This window comes from Micrasema longulum, unplaced genomic scaffold (genome assembly GCF_059751315.1).
Source record: "Micrasema longulum isolate JH-2025_06_02 unplaced genomic scaffold, ASM5975131v1 h1tg000606l, whole genome shotgun sequence".
Lineage (NCBI taxonomy): Eukaryota > Metazoa > Arthropoda > Insecta > Trichoptera > Brachycentridae > Micrasema > Micrasema longulum.
Window position 1 is genome coordinate 165,225 of NW_028277802.1, and position 18,219 is coordinate 183,443.

Consider the following 18,219-nt stretch of genomic DNA (forward strand, 5'->3'; position numbering starts at 1 on the left):
GTTTATTTTCAATGGAAATTTTACAAAAATTGGTTTGCGGAAACTTTACACTATATTAATTGAAACAAATACCATGATAATATATAATATAGGTCCTTTTCACAAAATGATGTTCAAAACAAATAATAACATGTTATTTTTTGTTTTGTAATTATATTGTTATGATACTTGTTACAATCAATATAGTATAAAGTTTCCGCAAACCAAGTTTTGTAAAATTACCATTGAGAATAAACGAAAAATGTCATTTTTCATCAAACATATTAAAAGCGCCTTATATTTGTTTATTTATTGAGGCCCAATTACAGTGGTGAATTACATCACAGAACAGCCAGGCTTAAGAAAAATCACATTTTAATGTTTGTGTTCTCACCGGGAATCGAACCCGGAACCTTTCGTGTGTGAGTAAAGCGTCTTGACCTTTAAAGCACGGAGGCCGCCTCAATATGAATAATTAGTTTCGTATTTTCGTTTAGAATCACCTTAACGGGATTATAATTCAATGATCTTTATGGCGGCAATGCAGAACCGAACTCAAGTCCTATATTGTCTATTTCCGTAAAAGGGAAGAGGGTTGTTCTACTAATACACTAACGAGTAGAGCTGGGAGGCGTGCATGGGTCGGGGCTCGGCCTGGGCTGCTCCTTCCCCGTCGTGGTGTATTATTTAGGACGCTGCCCCGGTATGTAAGATTGGGTTTTCATATTGCGTGGTTAATGATGTTGGTTGATAGGTTCGTTGAGATATTGGTTGATAGGTCTTGACAAGGATGATGCCAGATTTTGAATAGACTGTTGCTAGGTTTTCGTCTTGAATGGAGTGGTGCTAGAAATAGAGCAAACTTACGAATAATGAATTTCTTTTGGGCTTAAAAGGTTTAAATTGTGGCTGGTACAGGGGTGATAACGGTTCTGGTTCTCCCGAACGGACTTGTTTCTTCCGGTTTACGAGCATACCTAATTACCGTCAGGATTGAGAAAATTAGATTAAGGGTGACATATAAGTTGAGAGTATATGCTTAAGTTGCTCTGACGACGATAGGGGCATTGAAAGCAGAAAATGTAAAATCATTTAAAAAAAACATATCTTTTAAAAAACAAAGAATTTTTGAGAAAAAAATTGATTAGATTTCCAATCTTCTATTTTTTTCGATGGTTTAAACTTCAGGATAATCAAGTATTAAAAAAAATACCGTCTTGAAGTTGCCATTAAATGTAAACAGTATGTAAAATTATTAACCATTTAAATTTAGTTTTGTTTTTTTTATTATTGTTGTTCATAATATGTATTAGTTTATTAACTATCAATTATTTTGTACGTTTATCTGAATAAATACATTACATAGTTTGATGATATTAAGAAAACGGCTTTTAAAACAAATTGATCACATATATTGTCGACTTTAGATTGAAAAAATAAATCTAGATTCCAGTAAGAAACCATTGATATTAGCCGACTAAGTACGAGTACGTGCTTAAACTTTTCGTTTTTATTGGTTTACACGTTTGTTATAAATATTTATTTTCAGGGATAATAAACACAAAAAAATAAATTATTGCTTCAATTTTCTTAATGTGATTCTTCTCTTACATTTCTTAAATACTGAATTTATTAAATAATCATGTGAACTAAGGACTATGATTAAAAACTCTGGTATAATTTACTGTTAGCTAATAAAAAAAAAACGTTTTGTCATTTTTGTTTGAAGACAGTTGTCAGCAATTGCCGACCTTAAAGTTAAATCTTACTGAAATCTTACTGTCAATAGGTGGTATTTTATTGGTTAAGAAGTACTAAATTAGATAAATTTATAACATTTTAATAAAAAAAACGTTTTAATATCAAAAACAGTTCGAACAACTTGCATGAATATATTTAAAATGCTCGAATAACAGTTTCTATAGAAAAAATATCGGTACCCGACGCTGATAAACTAACTCAGTGCATTATTTTGCTGACAGATATTCAGCACCATGGTAAATTGCAAAATTTAACAAAAATGGTTAAACAATTTTATTTTCTACAATTAACATCAAATATTTATTTCAATAAATACTAACAGCAAGATTTAGAAGATCACTTCCAAAAAACACAACCAATACCATCGAATTCTAAATTGGCACTGCAGCAGGCAAAAAAACTCTCCATAATACGACTATGCTGCACTCTGGTGCTAGACTACACGCATTATATTTATCACAAAAAGTGTATCTATGAGTTAAATAACTCCATAAAACTCAGATGTTAAAAAATCATATTTTATTATTAAAATTAAAGAGTCCCGAAAAACTGGGTAGTGCCGGTGAATTACATACATTACTCTGTAATGCAATGGGCATTATTTCCGCTTATAATAAATGTATGCCGGTACATGATTTTATGTTAATTTGTATATGTAATTCTGTATATATGTACAATCGTGTTGTCACGTAAAACTGATTAAATCAGTATATTTTAGTCAATCATCATATTTTATATATGTCATCATCACGTCAGGGTCACCATTTATATATTTGTTGTTTAGCGTGTTAAGGCGGTTCATCCAGCCAAACACAATTTCATTTTCGTTTTAAGACGGTAGTGAGTTTTAAAAAGAGACAGCAATATATTTGTCCGTGCGCGCGGGTGAGTCAAGCTTGGGTAAAGTTAAATACAGTATGCCCGCTAAGTACCCGCAAAAATGAGATTTTTTTTACCTGCATGGTCATGAATTTGAATTTGAGTTCCAATAGTTCCTTTTGAAAACTATAATTACTTTTGCAAGATAAATAATATGTATTATGTTACAGTACGGACTCACGGCTCAATTTATTTATTATATTTGGATTATTTGTATACTATGTGGAAATCTGTTATTGGTTCTGAGTTTATACACTATATCTGTTTGTTTACTAAAAATATGTATGTAGAACTGTTGATTTCCCTAATAAAATAAAAATAAAATAAAATAAAAAATAAATAAATAAAATAAATTTGTACTCACCTATCATTTATTTTCGTATAAACTATTTTTTTTACATCGTTTTTGGTATATTATTTATTCCTTAGTCTTAATATATCAATGTGGTGGATACGATTTAATGCATAAAAAGTATACAAAAAAAACAATATTTTATCATCAATAAATATTTTATTATTTATCCAGATACATATCCAATTACATTAACAAATATATTATTGTTGATAAAAAAGAAAGTGAAAAATACCATTTAATTATTAATAAAAGCACACATATTCTATCTAATACTTAACATATTTTTTGTTAAAGCTACACTTTATTCACAAACAAGATAATAAAAGTAAAATATAATATACTTGTTGTGTCTTTAAAAAAAAAAAACATTTATTGAAGTCAAAACACCGAAATTTGCTAAAAACCCTAAATCAATTATTCTTCGTCCACTAATACTAAAATGAGTATTGTCGTCTTCTTTTTTTTTTTACGTCCAAACAATATCCAACATCTCCTTCAAGTATTGTTTCAGATACCTGTTGAAAAAAAAAAAATATATATGGTATTTGCAATATCCAACAGTGCACAAGACAATAAAATAGGAAACATTATATTATTATGTTCAAATTTTATTAACATAATTGAGTTTTCTGAGAAAAGAACCCTTAATGAGGAATGCAATTAGCTGTGGTTTTAATATGTATTTTCAATCAAAAAAATCCGAGTTTGACTCAAATAAATATGTAATTCCAAGAATCAACAGTGCTTATCATGGAGTGTGCATAAATGTTTCGGTGAATTCTATTTTTAATAAGCTAGTGATAATTTACTCAGTAGGTATATAAATGAAATGATTTATTTCATTGTTTGGTAATATTATTACTAAAAAAAAACTAAAACCAGCACTATATCCAGAATGTAAAGCTGAGATAAGCTTTGTAGAACAAAATAAAAAAAAGTCTTTTATGATGGTGTGCCAAGACAGAGAGGTATAGCGTTCTATTCTCTCTGCCTACCCCTTTGGAGAAATGGCGTGATGTTTAGTTATTTAGTTAGTTATTGAGCATAGCATAAATATGATGCGAGTATGCCTAAATTTATAAGTACAACAAGTGCTTGAAAGCGGACATATGAATTATTCTCGTGAAGATATATGATGCCAGGATAGATTGGTGTGGCGTTCTACCTTCTCTGCCTATCCCTTTATAGAAATGCCGTAATGACTAGTTACTAGTTAGTTGTTTATAATTAATTATATTAGGTAATTAAATTTATGACAATACATACGGTTGAATGAAGAGTATCGCAATTGTAATTTTCTCCATCATCAGCTTCATTTAAACTACTGGAAACAATATGCTTGTCTGTAGAAGATCTTTGGGCAGCCAATTCCCTTTTCCTGAAACACGTTTATTGTTTAGGTGGGTAGAGGTATATTTATATTTTTTTTAAATGCACTAACAATCAACATAACATCAAGTATCCATCAAAGATGTTGCTACATTATCTCTGTTTAAATCACGTCGGAAGAAAAATCTCTTTTCTACTCCTTAATCTCTCCTCCTTCCCTCTTTTTTTCATTTTTCCCATTGAGTAATAGTTTTGATCTAAGGTAATTTATAAACAAATACGTTTATTTCTATTTTTATATGTTCTGTAACTTGAATAAAAAAAATAAAACTATTATTTTATTGGTTGGTTGGAAAAAATTGCCATTTGGCAATAAGCCCGCCAATGTACAAATAACATTATGTACAAAACGTTAAATAAATAAATATTTATTGGATAATTCAAGGCCTCAGAAAACAAATCAATCAGTTGGTAATGTCGTTTCAGTTTCTATGAAGCTCTGCGCCTCATATATAATATGCTAAAGAATACTCGATTCCGAAACACACTGTAGTTATACATGCGAAAATATAAAAAAAAATCTTACCTATTTCTTTCTTCATTTATCTTGTCAAATCTTTTGGTCTTGTTACGACATTTATGTTTTCTTGTAAAACCTTTAGCTTTAATTGTTTTGGAACCCATTTTTAATTCAAAAACTTTAAAAAATCACAGAAGAAACGTCCCGAAAAATCCGACACAGAAAACACGTCCGTACTCGGTGAACGCCCGAGAGAACTGATACCAAACTGTACGTTTTATGTATGATTGATTCTCAATGAAAATACATGATTTTATAATATTAATTACATTTATATTTCAGCATTTTTTGAAAAATAAAAAATATATGTAACTAGAAAAATGTGTGTTGTATAGAGAAATGTAAAAAAAAAAACAATTTTAAAAGTAATATACATAAGAAAGAGCCATTTAGTTTCAACAATTTAACCCAAAATGGACTCTGAAAGAATTGTATTTTACGAAAATTATATGCTTTTTTTCCAAAAACTAACTCATCATCGGCTTAGATAAATAAAAGATCTTTCAATAACTACAATAAAAAATTTTACAATATATTATCTAAATATAGATAATTTGTGTTGAAAATGTTGAAAAAAACGAAAAGTGCACTTTTCCTTGCAATTTTTTAGTCAAATAAAATTTTAAAAAAACATTTTTACTTCATCAGTTTACTAGATAAATGTTTAATATTTTATGTGGTTTTAAAAAAAAGTTGTTATACTTATTATTAGACTCTAAATTTTAGTTTGAAAACTGCCTTTTTTTGCTCCGCGCTGGATGGATCGCCTTAACTAACTGATCAAATGACTTGGGATTGAAGAGATGATAGTAAACTAGGTGTTTATCATGCGCGATCCGCTCATAGAACGCATGGAATCATTGGTTTTCCTAAATATAGCCAAATAATGTTTATAAAATTTCATGTTTAATAAATTAATTATCAGTCATAATACCTAACATTTAGATTACTATAAACAAATAATGATTTTATTTATAATCGCAATAAATTGCGGAAGAATTTTACAATCGCTTTATAAAAAAATTGTTAAAAGGTAACGCAACCCACTAACACATCCGTTCACCAGTGCTGTCAAGCGCGCACTGATCGGCGAGTACTTGCTACCGGCTGGCTGGGTATCGTAAATTCGAAATTCCGTTTCAGCACCGTAGCAGTCCGGGCGCAGGCGCAAACTTCAATTCTCACTAGACAACGGAAGCAATCGAAACACACTAATACGTTTTTCGCCATGTAGTTTAGATGCGATGAGAACGTAACGCCGCGCCGCGCCGCGCAGCAGATGCAATTTTGGCATTTTGACGCTGAATAAAATATTATAATTATTATTTTGTGGTGGAATAGGAATACAAAATAAAATTTAGAATGTAATTCAAACATTATATCAAAATAATGTTGATTTATTTTAAGAAAAAAGTTTATAATCTACTACAAATTTTGATTTTTCGGGTTCAAATAATGACCAATTTTTGTTCGTTGAAAAGTCATGTTTTTTAACAAGATAATATCAATTTTGGTTTCACTGCATTTTAGTCAAATAAAATATAACGCCACGAAATACTCGCAGTTATTTACTATAGTATATGTATATAGTGACGTTGGTTGATTTGTTATTTAAATTTATTAATAGATATGTGAAAGTAATGCTATTATTTCTAATCATAGATGTGTTTAGTTTGTCTTTAATTTCTTAAGGGTAGTGTATATTATAATGTACGTATTACTCATATACTAATTGTTTCCCTAATTAAAACCCCACCGCACGCCCTTGGTGTTTATATATAAGTATTTATTAACAATGTGACACAACAACTCCGTATATTAATCAGAAGGAATTTACAATAATCGATACAGGGAAAACAGCCCCATGGGGTCACGGCAATCGATGCGTGGAGAATGGCACGAGCTGTCAAAGCTCTCGTGTGAAGTAGTCTTCGCACCAGCGCAGCGTGGCGTTGCTAACTGAAGAGCCCTTCCGTGTTAGCAGCCTGACAGTATTCATTATGATGCGTTCTGTCCCCCACAGTACTGTCAATCTTTGTACTTACGAGAAAACAAATTTCAATAAAAGTTTTTTTTTATTTAACCTCAATCACAATATAAATGTAGGTAAATATTTGCATATGATGAATAAAAAATAAGTTAATAAATAAGTAAATATAATCGCTTACGGACTTTTCTATGCATACCGATTTCGAGACGCACCTGACTCCTTGTTAGGACATAATATTAGATGTTAAAGGAAGGTAAGTGTTCTCAAATTAACGAAAACGTTGTTGTTAGCTTCTAATAACACGTGTGCAATGTAAGTCGGTGTTATATTTTTATGCAACTTTTTATTTTATTTATTTAAAACTTCAAGTACAAAGAATTAGTATTTTAGCGGACTTTTTGCTAAAAACAATATCTTCCAGCCAACCAAACTAACCAACTACTATGGTAACGGTGATTTAAAAGCCGGATTTTTATGCGAGTGTAATTAAGTTGGGTGGGACGAAAAGACGGGTACGTCTCGAAACCGGTAGAGATAGAAAAGACGGTAAGTGGTTATAACATATATGAACTAAAGTTTCAAGATTGAGGTTAATTTTTTTCCCAAAATGAAATAAGGTTGGTTCTAGGGTTTCGTAAGCGGATACCGAGGAAAATTGTCAATCTCGATCCCGGGAAATTTTTGTCGGGAATTTTTCACTTTTGGGAAAAAACATCAACCCATCAAAAACTGACATAATCAGACAAGCAGTCAGTATTTCGACAGATATTTCCGTTACAGACACAATTGGCTTCCGACAGTTCCAAAAATGAGCTTAATTTAGAGGTATTTTTTTAAATGTTGAATTTTTTTTTTAAATGAAGTAAAAAAAGCTATAAGTAGAGGGAAGTTCCAAAAACGCTACAAAGTTTATTAAAATTAATAAAGAATATTCAATTATTTGAGACCTCCGGAAAATGATCTCTGAATTTGGAGTTAATTTACAAAGCTTTATTATTTGTAAAACCAACTTCCACAAAGTGATTTTTTTTATTAGTGGGCAATTTTGGTACTAGCATTAGAAACTACCTTAACAAGTTTGAAGACTTTATTCTTTTAAGAGGGGGTCAGTGCTATAATATGTATAAGTTCCTGACGTCACTGCGACATGTGAATATCTAATGCGACGGGTTGTCTAAAGACTAATTTGGCTAAATAATAAGCAAACGATTTAGAAGACTTTTATTTAAGTTTTTGTATGTTTTAAGTGATTGAAAAAATATATAATATTATTTTTGGTATGTGTATATATATTTACATATTTATACACACACAATTCTGGGTTTTATCCCAAGGGGGAGTAGGTATATATTTTTATTTATATCACTACAGAGATGGGTAGAATTTTTTTGTTTCAAGATTATGGATATTCGAGCGTTTACAGAGCTTATGACCTGTCATAGGTTGGGTTCAAGTGGCCACTTTTATGTAGGTACTCTACAACATTCCCCATTCCGCTTATTAGCGAATATCCATATCGGTGACATTTTTGGTTTTTGTATATATGTCATGAAACAAGGAAAGCTTTCGCTAGCGCGTTTGGAGCGCCCTGTAAACGCTCGAATATCCATAATCTTGAAACAAAAAATTCTACCCATCTCTGTAGTGATTTAAAAAGAAAAAATATATGTTCATTCAAACGGTTGTTTAAAAAAAAAAAAATTCCATCTATACGACCTTTTGGCCATCTCGCCCCTCTTTTAAAGGTAATAATGCATTTTTATGATATATATTTTTATGTTTATAAATTTAAGAAAATTTTTTTGATCGGTTCCCGGGATGGTAAAAAGTCCGAAAATTGAGAAACCCTAGTTGGCACGTGTAGTTAAATTGCCGTAAGGTACCTAACAATATATTATTTAAGATATTATTTTTTTTAGTTTTAGTGGTGACACTATCGAGTTTAAAAAAAAAACTTTGTTCCAAAAACAGAAATTTTTTTAATGTTCGAAGCCTATGTAAAAACTAAAATATGTTATATGCAACCATTATGGGGAACAGGAAGTCAAAATGACATAAACAGACTACAAAGACAGCAAAGTAAAATATTGAAGTTAGTATATGACCTACCCTATCTAACAGCAACTAAAGAACTTTTAAAACAAACTACACAATTAAATGTAACTGAACTCTTTTAACTAGAATCCTTGAAATTTATTCATAAATTAGCCACTGATATAATTATTCGAAGATGAAGAATTCAAACTTGAGAAAAACTGTAGTAAACATGAACACAATACGAGAATATTAGAAAAATATTATAGACAACCTTCTAAAATAATAAAATATAAACCATGGACTGAAATTATACAATAAACTACAAAACTAAACAAAAGACTTACACAACCTTTATAAAAGGTATTAAAAATATTATTATTAACAGTAGAATGTGTTTTGTTAAATGTATGTAACCCGTAAAGAAAAATTTGAATAAAAAAATATTTTTTTTTTTACAGTAGGTAGATACTGATAAGTGTCAGTATGTACGTAGGTACATTATTTATGAAAAAAAAATGCTTTTTAAAAACATTTCCTATAAGTAGAAGTACGACTGTTAAGATCGAACGCGGGCAGTGACTTAAAAAGTCTAAATATAATAAAAAATGTTAATGTAAAATGAAATAAATAGAATCGAAAATAATTGATTTTTAAAATGAAAATAACTCAAATGTACTCGTATTTCATTTTGGTAACTTCTGTAACATCTATGACAAAGGAGTTTTTTATTTTCCTTTGAGCTTTACGCCGACTGAATTTGAATTTTGGTAGAGTATTTTATCACGTCAAACGTATATAGGTTACAACTTCATTAGCAATATACGTTTTATAAACTGCAAATTGGCAGTCCTATTACGTTTCGGTATGTGCCGTCGAAAAACTGTATGTTTGACATCTTTCAAATAAACGGAATGGCGATTGCACCAGCGCCAGCTTAATTGCAATTTTCTTGCATTAATTTCCTGGCATATATGCCGTTTCGTGAATGGATCACGGCAGTAAAGCCTAGGAGCCGGGTTTGCTAACGCGATTAGCGCCCTTTTCGTAATGGGATTCCCCCTCTTCTGCTCTAAACCCCCGGCCCACACCTTCGCTAGCTCGCTCTGAGCTACTCTTTTCACAAATGCTAAACTAGTGAATAAAAATACAAATTCTTTCTTGGAAAAAAAGGACAGCCTTGCGCAGTATTGTTTGAATCAACATTTCGCACCCCCAGAAGTACGCTGTGGTATGTCTAAATCGGTTAGTTTTCAAGAGGAGAAAGCATTAAAAAAATATTAATGCTATCAACTTAATGTACATAAATTTAGAATCATAATAGCATCATAATAAATGCAGTGTTCTTCTCGATATGTTTCTCGATTGATTTCGAAGAACACTGATTTATATCTACCAAAAAATGTGAACCCCTGAGATATTGTTTATGAAATTTACGAAATTTGTTCTATTGGTCTGTACAAATTGGTTATGTTTGTTATGATTATTTTAGTTTATGTTGTTTATTGTGTTTATGAAAATGAGGATGATTATATTAATTACGTATTTTTATTATTATTATTATGTTAACTTTGTTAAATAACTAATTTAAGGTATGTGTCACTTTTTGTAAAATGTTTCCCTAAGCACGGGACACCTCAGTGAGGGAACATTATTCTGCAAAAAAATTAGAATACAAACAATGTAAAAGTATAAATGAATAAATAAATTAGCACAATACAGTTTATATTGTACCTAGAGCATAAACTATTAGGATATTGCAGCAATACCAACAAATTAATAATTTATGATTTATGCCATTCCTAATTTACTGCGTTATGTTTATTTTTATTTACCAAAATATGTTAAGTACTCGTATAACGCATCGCGTAGTATTATAATATAAAACAATAAAATTAATATAATTTTTAAAAACTGTGTTTTTTTATAATTTTATAGTTTTGCAATAGAACATCGTTATGTTTAATGTATATGTTTATGTTTATGAAAGGTATTTGTGCCAGGTAAACAAATAAAAATTTATTGGTAATGTTGTTATAAACGTACAGAAATAAACAAACAATAAATAAAAGAAGCCATTAGGTAAAAGGTCCATCTCACCATGTTACATTAGTAGGTCTTCTTACTGTTTTCTATCATGAACCATCAGCCATTGCGTAATGTTTTTTGTTAAAGGAATAAGTATTGATACTTTGTATTATATTCGTGGAATATATCCATAGTACAAAGTTTAAAAAAACTTTCAAGCGGAAAATCGCCGAAAAATGATGCTACCTTTAGTTTTGTATCAATGAAAAGTTACACCATATTTTTTACGTTTATCCGAACGGTTTTTACATGTTTTATGACACAACAAAGCATTTCGGTTTCAAATTAAATGTAAAGCTCATGCCAAAACCCGGCTGGCAGTTAAAGAACGAATAATTATGCGTAGGACAGGACTGAGTGTTTGGGCATGAGTTAACTTGGTTCGGCTTTCGGTTCTACCTGGTTTGACACGATCAAACATAATCGTCTCACGTTACCGTTTACTTTCGCCATATATAATTGTTTTACCATTATTTCATCATCCATTCGTTCTAAATGACAAAACCATCTTAGAGACGCTTTCTTAATTTTATCAATTGTATCTGACTCAGATTTACACTCTCGCCTAATTTCATCATTAATTACCCTGTCATACATTGATTTCCAACACATTCGTCTAAGAAATCGCATTTCAACCGCGTTCACTCGGCTTTCATATTTTCTTTGCCAGTTTCATGTTTCACTTCCATACATAAGTGTTGGGATTAAAACTATTTTGTACACTCCCAGTTTAGCTTCGAATGACATATCTTAATTAGCAATTACTGTGCTTGGTGGGCCGTTCATTTTGCTGCCCGCAATTTTCATTCATTCATCTTTCATCTCTTTCCATCGTTTTTTACTCTTCCATCTCTTAAAAATATGCTTCCTAGATACATATTTTTTTCTTCTTGTTCAAGACATTTGTTGTTAACATTTATTATGCAGTCAGTAATCTCATTTTCCCTTTCAAATACCATCACTCTTGACTTACTTTCATTCATCACCAATCCAGGCATACATCATACGTTTTAGAGACTATTTGTTGCAAATTCTCCTTGCTGCTTGCCAAAAGAACTGCATCATCAGCGTAAAACAAGCAGCTTACTGAAAAATTGTCAATTTTTGCTCCGATACTCATACCTTCTATCTATTTCATATAGTTTTCCATGTATGGATTAAACAACCATGGCGACATAACACATCTCTGTTTCACGTTATTTGAAATTGCAAACCAATTTATGAATCCCCCATTATCTCTTACACACGCTGAATTCTCTTCATAGAGAAATAATACAGTTCGTATAAGCTTATAGTTTACTCTATACTTTTCAAACACGCCCCACAATTTTATTCTATCCACTTTATAATACGCTTTTAGTAAATCAACAAATGCGCAGAACAGTTACTGACTTTTTTCCAAAAACTTTTCTGTTAACATTCGATGCCCAAAAATTTAATCCGTGCATAAACTCGTAAAAGATCATTGTACATCCCACACTTTATCTTTCGCCATCTTTCTTACTCTCTCAATTTTAATTTTCCGATACAATTTATCGACAGAACTCAGAAGACTGATCGCCCTACAGTTTTCATATTCCACACGATATCTCTTTCCTTTATATAAAGGCATGACAACTGCCCTCCTCCAATCCAAAAGCGCATGCCCTTCCTCTAGGCAGAGATTGAAAAGTCTGTGCAGCCACGTGCCCATGATCTAGCCACCATTCTTCAGATATTCTACAGTGACCTGATCGTACCCGACGGATTAACCAATCTTCATTTTTTTTAGCGAACTCTTTATTTCTACCATGATTATCTCACATGCAGTATAATCACTCGTATATTCATCTGTATAACCTAACTGTTGCCCAGAGACAATTTCAATACTTTCGTTTACTATACATTCAATACTTTCGTTTAGAAATATTTGCGTTCTTATGATTTACGCAAATATTTAATTTTGAGGGCCCTTTTCGACGAGTTATAAATAACTCGCTATTAGAAAATGGAATCAAGTTGGGGTAGAGTGGGATTCGAACCACGGACCTTTGGTCTGTGAGTCCGAGACACTAGCCACGGGACCACAACCCGATTCCATACATCTCTCTTTCAATCCTTCGTCATTCGTTATCATTCGGCCATTTTTTTATTTAATAACTTTTATACTTCAACTTTCAGAGGAATTATTTGTTTTTTTCACTTTTTTCCAAAAAAAGTTGTATATTATTGTGAAAATGGGACATTTCTATACCTTTCTCTTCGTTCATTCTTTTTTGCGTTCTTTCATCTCATTCTAAACCAACCTCTTGCATAATTTGTAACAACCTTTCGTTCTTTCATACTCACTGCCTTATTAAGGCAAACAAAGATAAAATACTACATAAAAGTAGGTAGGTACAAAATGAAATGCTTTTGAAAAGTTATAACATAAAAAAAAAAATTCATCCTTTTTTCAATCAACAAATTTTATGATCAAAAGTAGAAAAGTAAAGTATAGAAAATGGGTGCAGAAAAAAGATTCTCAAGAGAGCAGTTAAGCAAGGAGTTATATGGAAAGTTATGTATTTTGCAAAATATTCAGAGAAAAGCCACTGATTGTCCGCAATATGTATTTTTTTCTAATTTACTACAGAGTGAAAGTATATTTATTAATATTTCATATATATAAAGCTAATTTTTGCACCAAAACCATAGAGAAAAATAGTGTCATTAATAACAATCTAATAATCTTCACGACTGTTCCTCCTACCCGGTTACCCAAGATTAGAGTATCAGAGCAGGTTGTCTCCTAATATAGTCATAATATAGATATTATCTAATTTAATAGAGTAATAAAGTAATTTTAAAAAAATGTTTGATCCAAATGCGTAAAGACAACATACATTGTAGTATTTTCATGTCACAAAACGTAAGCACGCAATCTATAACAATGAGGTACCTCAATCCTACGGGAAATTGAATACAATTAATGTTTTCTTGCGCGCGGTACGAATCGCAGCCTTAAATTGTACTGCAAAGTTTCTTGGAAATGTACGAAAAAATATAATATAATATATTAATCAGAACGAACTACTTTGAACGAAACCACTAGTTCATATGTATGGCTTATGCTAGGTTTTTGTTGTTTTCATTGTGTGTTTTGTAATATAAATAATATAGATGTATATAAATACCTTGTTTTTAAAACTGTCTGAATATTTGTTAATTATGTTTGTTTTTTAAGTGTCTTCTTTGTTTATTCTCAAATGTAATAAAAAAAAACTAAATTGTTAAGTGTCCTCGGCACGGGAAACCCCAGTGAGGTCACATTATTTTTATTATTAATTTATAGTTTGTAAGCGAAAAATATGAATAAATAAATAAATAAATATGAATCAACCAATGATAAAAGAGTTATGGAAAATTTCCGGTTTGCTTACCGTCAACGGAAGGACCAATGGGCAGAACTGATCGAGAATCGGCGGAAATAACCCTCTGAGTTAAAACACGCGGAGTTATTTCAGAAATTCAAAACTTTAAAAAATCATAACGCTGATAATACTAGATTTAACAATTGGATTTTTTGGGCTTAGTTTAATGGTCTATTAATAAATAATAAAAAACCATCGAATTTCCTCATTGGTAACTTCTTGATTCTTAAATTAAAAGCAACTACAGCGCAACAATATTTTTCTTAAATGAAATGAACAAATGAAATAAAAAGTGTAGCCAGGAGTACAACATATTAAAGAAAGAAGTAAAAAAACATGTAGCACTCATTGAAAACACTGTGCATTTTTTAGTAGTTTACGTTTTGAAAATATTTACAAATAAAAAAATTATTATGCATTATTGTAATGCGACACTCTCCTTTATGTATAAAAGAACTGTTTTTTCTTTTACGAAATGGGATACGTTAATATAATAAATGTATTAAATTTATGTAAAGAAAGTGTATTTAGTTTTAATATTACATATTTATATTTTTTCTGAATAAAAAAAAACCACCAAATAAAAAGAGTAATCGCCACTAAAATTTGTACCTTCAATAATATAAATGAGCAAGAAAAAAGGCTTTCGTTCTAATTCGGGGTAGGAGTGTCAAACAAAAGCAGTGTTAAAAATTATTTCTCTTTAAAAAAAAACATCCTTGTTTCAATTCTGGAGTAACAAAGCACCCCTCGTCTGACCGATTGCGCAACTAAGTAATTATTCTATCGATTTTGATAGATTTTTTGTTGATGATTATGAGTTTTTGTTCTTCTCGCCCCGTAGTTACTCTTGCCCCACCTGACCTCATCTAAAACATTACAGGCATTCCTGAAATAAGATTAGATTTCATTGAAAAAGATGCAAAATATTAAAGGTATATAAATATGTAAGTTAAAATACAATATCAGCATTTTGACCGTATCATTAAATTGATCAAAGATTTTCATAAGTCACAACTGTAAGCCAGTATAAGATAAAACTTGGGTTTTGCAACTCCTAAACCAGTCACGACGAAACTAACGAAAAATATTTATCCATACTCTAGTACTGGGTGTAATAGTTGGTTTTGGCCGTAGGCCAGGAAAAATCGTTACTGAAATCGAATACGATTTATGATTTTACGAGAGTTATTAATAGACAGTTTGTACTATATTATGGTAAAATCGACGAAGTTAAAATATTTGCCACAATGCACTATTTCATATTATTCAATTTTGTAAAAAAAAATTCCCATTTTCATCAGCCCAGGAAATACTGCGTTATTAAAACAACAAACAAACAAACCATCACGCCGTTTCACTGTAAGGGCAGGCAGAGAGGACAGAACGCCATATCAGTCGGAATTTTTATACAGATCTCGCTTTCTCTACATTCTTATTCTGACTTTTGACATGTCCATCCTCAAGTATTTGTTGAATTTGGTCGTGCCATGTCTATTTCTGTTTTCCTTGATTTTTGCATAGACCAACATTCGCATAGTAAATACTTTCAGACGTTCTCTCGCAGTCCGTTCGCTCTGCATGTCCAACCATCGCATAACTATTTTCTAGATTTGGTCGATAATGCTTATCTCAGCCTAACATAATATACGGATCTCGACATCTGCACACCTGTCTTACATAGTTTTAACACACATTGGCCTAGGAGATTGCATTTCGACAGCATTTAGCCTACTTTCATACTTGTTTTTCCAATTCCATACTTCGCTCCCACACGTAAGGGTCGGCATCAGTACTCCAGAGTGAACTGTTAATTGAAAGTAACGGATCTTTAAATTTATTTCAACAAAAAGGGAAAAAAATTTGAGAAGGGAATATGGAAGTCTAGGCATTTACAGGGCTTATGACCTGTCATTGGCTGGTTTAAGTGGCCACTTTACACACTGTGTAACATTCACCATTCTGCCCAAGTTTGAACATCCACATTTCCTCAACTCTTCCATCTGTTGACTTTTGTGAAGTAAAAGAGCTGAAACCTTTATCACGTGGGTGAGATTCATCCGGCTGAACCAAATCACCTACTAGGCAACGCCTGAAAACAATTTTTCAATTTGTCTACTTCTTCTTTTACCAGGTAGTAATTCAACAATGTTTGATTATGTCCAAATGCTTGCAGACTGGCTGGATTTCCAAATCGGACATAATCAAACATTAACGGATCTTTGTTTATTTATTATAAGTACAGCCTTTCTTTAAATATTTTAAATATTTTGATCCACTTGAGTTGCTCTTTCTCATTTATTTGCATTCGGACATATGCTAATGTATAATATATTTCATCATCATTCCCTTTCCGCACCGTATGGTGCATGGGGCCCTGCATTGGTACACCGATCGCAATGTATCTTGAACATTTTTGTTACATGAAGGTAAGATAACTCGTCTTACTCTTCAGGTACCAGTCCAGGGACTAAGAAATATTCCAGAGTAAAAAACCGTTTTAAATAAATATTTCACGTCAACCATGTCGGGAATCGAACCCGAAACCCCTTGTATGGTAGGCAAACGCGCTGACCACTGCACCACGAGGCCGACAATAAACATTTAGTATAAAAATATATTATATGAATTTGTAGGATTAAACTGGCAAATAATACTAACTTTGGCGCAACACAATATACGCACGCGTCTTTTCCCAGCAGACTTTAACGTGTTTGTTTGTTAATCTGTTAGAAATGTAAGCAGGAGTGGCAATTTATTATACGCGTTTGATATTAAGTGAAGCGATACTCTGACAGACTTGTAGGTTTATTTCGTTTGAATTCTTGGATAAATATTATTTAAAGGGATAGGGTTTCAATTAATAGCAAACACAGACAGTTTTTACTTGGGTCATTACTTCTCACAGATGACATCTGCCGATCAAAATGCCGCAGGCTATTTATTTAACTGTGTTGATTTTTGTTTTCTGAATCACCTTGATACAACATGCCTCATTTATTTTTCAGGTCAGATTTATTTATTTTAATAAAAAATACTCATTTTTTAGTAGCGGAACGCCTTTAAATATGGCTAAATGTATTTTGTACAGATTTTTGAGAAGAAAAATTGTGTTGAAAAACTCACAGGGGATAAAATTCATTGGATGTCATCAAACATTTTGACATAGTCAAAATAGATTCTTCTTTTTTTTCATATATCCGTTCTTAATAGGAGCGTTTACTCCCGTGAATACCGCGTCCTTTAGTTCCGCCGAATAAAGCCGAAAGATCGTCGAAAGAGGTGTAAAGAAGAGGGAACTTGAGTTTAGGTTCTCCTGAGGCATGCGCAGCACGTGTTCAAGCCAAGTCGACCGTCGCATCATCAAGACGTTCGTTATAAAGTGCTGCTGCGTCCATTCTCAGACTTCATGAAATCGAACCGCCGCGCCGCGCCGTATGTCTAATTTTCTTCTCAAGCACTTACTCTCAAAACTCAGAAGTTTGGCGGTTCGAACTTTGGTAAGGAGCCAGGATTCACAACTACATAGGAGTAATGGCATTATACAAGAGTTGCAATAGGTATTTTGTTTTAACCGAGTATAGACTAGAGTTCTAGACAACACGCATCGTGTTAAAAGTTGCTCTAGCAATTCTTTGGCGGGTTGCGAGCTCTTTGTGCGTACTTCTTTCCTAAGTTATGTAAACTCCTAATTATTTAAAGCTATAATATATCACTATAGTTTATTAGTTTGTACTTCCACAAATATTTTACACCGCTCAATTTCAGGTATCATAATGATTTAAGTCGTACCCCTTCCTTTATATTATTTCTTCTATCCAGTTTTGTTCTT

General features: G+C 31.7%; 1 protein-coding gene and 1 long non-coding RNA gene across 2 annotated transcripts in view; both read right to left on the reverse strand.

Annotated features, from left to right (window-relative positions):
• The window catches only part of LOC148280215 (uncharacterized), a 129,357-nt gene that overhangs the window by 93,231 nt on the left and 17,907 nt on the right, over positions 1-18,219 (reverse strand). The window lies entirely within an intron of this gene.
• LOC148280216 (uncharacterized) lies at positions 3,351-5,082 on the reverse strand. The gene is made up of 3 exons (XR_015822662.1): positions 4,890-5,082; positions 4,241-4,352; positions 3,351-3,489 (listed from the first exon to the last, which is right to left on the reverse strand). It is a non-coding gene; the product is annotated as an uncharacterized LOC148280216 (long non-coding RNA).